Source organism: Carlito syrichta, unplaced genomic scaffold, assembly GCF_000164805.1.
Source record: "Carlito syrichta isolate Samal-C Ts95f unplaced genomic scaffold, Tarsius_syrichta-2.0.1 Scaffold117927, whole genome shotgun sequence".
In the NCBI taxonomy this organism is placed as follows: domain Eukaryota; kingdom Metazoa; phylum Chordata; class Mammalia; order Primates; family Tarsiidae; genus Carlito; species Carlito syrichta.
Window position 1 is genome coordinate 69,582 of NW_007062023.1, and position 3,867 is coordinate 73,448.

The 3,867-nt window shown below is 44.9% G+C and overlaps 1 protein-coding gene across 5 annotated transcripts in view; it reads left to right on the forward strand.

Annotated features, from left to right (window-relative positions):
* The window catches only part of IFT122 (intraflagellar transport 122), an 82,862-nt gene that overhangs the window by 4,147 nt on the left and 74,848 nt on the right, over window positions 1-3,867 (forward strand). The gene's annotated exons all lie outside the window — the stretch shown is intronic.

Sequence of the window (3,867 nt, forward strand, 5' to 3'; positions counted from 1 at the left end):
CTGCACTCCAGTCTGGGCTACAGAGTGAGACTCCAACTCAAAAATAATAATAATAATAATTAAAGTCTGAGCGTTTCAAGATAAAATCTTTGACTGGGCATGGGGCTCATGCCTGTAATCCCAGCTCTTTGGGAGATGAAGGCAAGAGGATTGCCTGAGCTCAGGAGCTCAAGACCAGCCTGGGCAACATGGTAAGACCCCGTCTCTAAAATAAATAAAAAAAATTAGCAGTGTGGTAACATGCACCTATGGTTTTAACTACTTGGAAACTGAGGCAGAAGGATTGCCTGAGCTTAGCAGGTCAAGACTGTGGTGGCCATGTGCGTGCCACTGCATTCTACCTTGGGCAACAGCGTGAGACTCCGAATCAAAAAAAAAAGATAACATCTTGTCAGTTTGTCTGTCATTTATTATGTATCTAGGACAGTGCCATGCACTGTAGGTCCACAAATGTGTAAAACTTGATCATTGCCCTCAAATTGCATATGACCATAATTTAAGGGACAAGATAGTATCTAAAATAATATAAAATATAGAAGACTTAATGAAATCTAAACTGAACTGTACAGATTCTAAGTACAGTAAGAGTTTAGAGTGGGGCAGATCAGACATGTATGTTGTTTTTTAGAAAGTCAAATTTCGGCCGGGCTCGGTGGCTCAGCCTGTAATCCCAGCACTTTGGGAGGCCGAGATGAGTGGATTGCTGGAGTACATGGGTTCGAGACCCACCTGGGCGACTTGGTGACACCTTGTCTCTACAGTACATCAAAAATTAGCCAGGCATGGTAGCGCGCGTCTGTAGTTCTGGCTACTTGGAAGGCTGAGGCGGAAGGATCGCTGGAGCCCAGCAGGTCGAGGCTGTGGTGGCCGGGAGCGTGCTGTTGCACTCCAGTCTGGGTGACAGAGTGAGACTCCACCTCAAAAAAAAAAAAAAAAAATTCAGAGAAAATAAATTTTTACATCTGAGAGGGAGATAGTTCAGGAGTGATCCAAATGAGATATTCAGAAATGACTTTCTGAGAATTCAACCCAAAATGACTCTCATGAATTAGAGGACAACAGGAACCACTTTGATGAGCTCATATGTGTAAAAGGCTGAAAGGAAGCCACATAACGAAGGATGACTATAGATGATAGGGGCTTATACCTCCCCCAGCATCCAATACTCCATCCTAGCAATCCGCAGGTGTTAGGGGCTTTGCACAGACTTGTGCACCCTGTGAAGTGGGAAGGCATCTCTCTGTCCTTGTTTTGTAGGTAGATGAGGACAAAAACTCAGGTAAGAGGTCAGCTTTTCTGGCCCCAGTTCCCCTCTTTTGACTCTGCCACCCTGCTTCTCCTCAGAATGTGAGTTGTGCCAAGGACATTTCCCCCAGGCTCAGAGAAAGAAAGCATAAGAACAAAGGAGGCCCCAGGCCTGTTACCACATAATGGTAAGGATGCTGAAGAACTCATGACTTGAGTTTGCTTCTAGCCGGAAGGATGCCTAGCTGGAGAGGGTGTGAGAAGGATGCCTGGCTGGAGAGGGTGTGAGAGTCACCCCCGTTCCTGCTTCTTCATCAGCCAGCTGCAACGGGATACACATCTTGCCCCTCTGTACTTGAGTTTCCTCATCCATAAAACGGGTCATGGCGCCTGTGCTGTCTGCTGCAGTATGTTATCATAAGGATCAAAGAGATAAAGTAAGTTTACACTGTTTAACATTTCTTAACTGTGGAATAACTGTGAAGAGTTTTTATTAAGGGAAGTGTCTGAGGTGAACAGAGCCTATATAAAATTCTTCATGTAATGCCTTGAGTAGGTGATAATACCTTTTTTATTTTTTTGAGTGGGCTTCTCAGCCCAGGATGTAATGCAGTGGCACGATCATAACTCATTATAGCCTTCACCTCCAGAGTTCAGGTGATCCTTCTGCCTCAGCCTCCTGAGTAGCTGGGACTGCTGGTGCATGCCATCAGGCCCAGCAATTTTTTGATTTTTTGTAGAGATGAGGTCTAGCTGTATTGCCCAGGCTGATCTTAACTCCTGGGCTCAAGCGATCCTCCTGCCTCAGCCTTTCAAAGTTCTGGGATTACAGGCATGAGCCACCACATCTGCCTTTTTTTCTTTTGATAAGACATGAAAAGTATTGCTAATTGTTTTGATAACCTGTGACACTTGTTAATGATAACGATCATGAAGGCCATAAAACATAACAGTTAGAACATGGCCTTCGGAGCCAGATTGTCTGGACTTAAACCCTGGCTCTACCTCCTTTCAGTAACAGTTTATCCTCAGATCATTTATCTTCTCTGTGCCTTAGTTTTCCCTTCTGCAAAATAGGTATAGGGCTGTTTTGAGGTTGAGTTAATACATGTAAGGCATTTAAACTGTACTTGGCACACACAGTAATAAATATGCTGGATAAATGTTAGCCACTGTTACTATTATTAAAGTATTAAAAGTAACAACTTTTACATATTTGGCAATAATTCAAGGGATAGAAGCCAGTATATTATGGTGCTGAGGGGCACAGACTCTAGAGTTAGACCTGAGTTGAAATCCTAGCCCTTTCACTTGCTAGTTGTGTGACACAGGGTGAAGCATTTGACTTTTCTGAGCCATGGTGTTCTCCTCTACAAAACAGAATAATCCCTCCCTCACAGAATTATTGTGAGGATGAAATAAAACAGTGCATTTGAAGAGCTCGGCATGGTGCTGTCTGGGGTAAGGGCTCCAAGTACTGTCACAGAATGCATTTTTAGATAACTAACCAGTACCAGGCAAGTTTCCCTCATGCTAAACGTTCGCAATAGTCTGTTTTGACAGTGCTGCCTTTTTTTTTTTTTTTGCTAAAGGTATGACTAATATCATGGGGGTGAAAGTATTCACCGAGATGGTTATAAATTAAGAAAGGTAGATTTGGTTTTTTTTTTTGAGTTGGAGTCTCACTCTGTCGCCCAGACTGGAGTGCAGTGGCTGCTCCCGGCCACCGCAGCCTCGACCTGCTGGGCCCCGGCGATCCTTCCGCCTCAGCCTTCCGAGTAGCCGGAATTACAGGCGCGCGCTACCACGCCCGGCTCATTTTTTGATTTATTGTAAAGATGAGGTCTCGCTGCCCAGGCGCATCTCGAACCCGCAATCCACTCACCTCAGGCAATCCACTCGCCTCAGCCTCCCAAAGGCGTGAGATTACAGGCTGAGCCACCGAGCCCGGCAAGAAAAGTAGATTTGTTAAAGGGAAGATATGTTGTGAAGAGCACAACAGGCAGAGCAGCAGAGTTTGCTGTCTGCCCTATCTTTTTTTTTTTTTTTGAGACTGGGTTTTACCCTGTTGCCCAAGGCTGGAGCACAGCTCCAGCTCACTGCAGCCTTGATCTCCCTGACTCAAGTGATCCTCCTGCCTCAGCCTTCTGAGTAGCTGGGACTACAGGCGTGTACCACCACGCCCAGCTAATTTTCTTATGTTTTGTAGAGAAGAGCTCTCATTATGTTGCCTAGGCTAGTTTTGAACTCCTGGCCTCAAGTGATCCTTCTTACTGAATCAATAAAGTCCTCTGCCTGGAGCATTCAAGAATCTTTGTAATATGGCTCCAACCTGTTTTTCTAGACTTATCTCTCCCTCCTGCCTTGCACAAAATCAAATGTTTCAGTCAAATTAGATTATTTAAATTACTTGCTATTCCTCACCTTCATGTCTTTGCTTGTTTTGCTTTATTTGCCTGAAATGCTGTATCTAACCAGTCGCCTCCTGCATGTCTCAAAAGTCCTACCTTTTTCACATATTCTTTTCTTTTTTTTTTTTTGAGTTGGAGTCTCACTCTGTCACCCACACTGGAGTGCAGTGGCTGCTCCCGGCCACCGCAGCCTCGACCTGCTGGGCTCCGG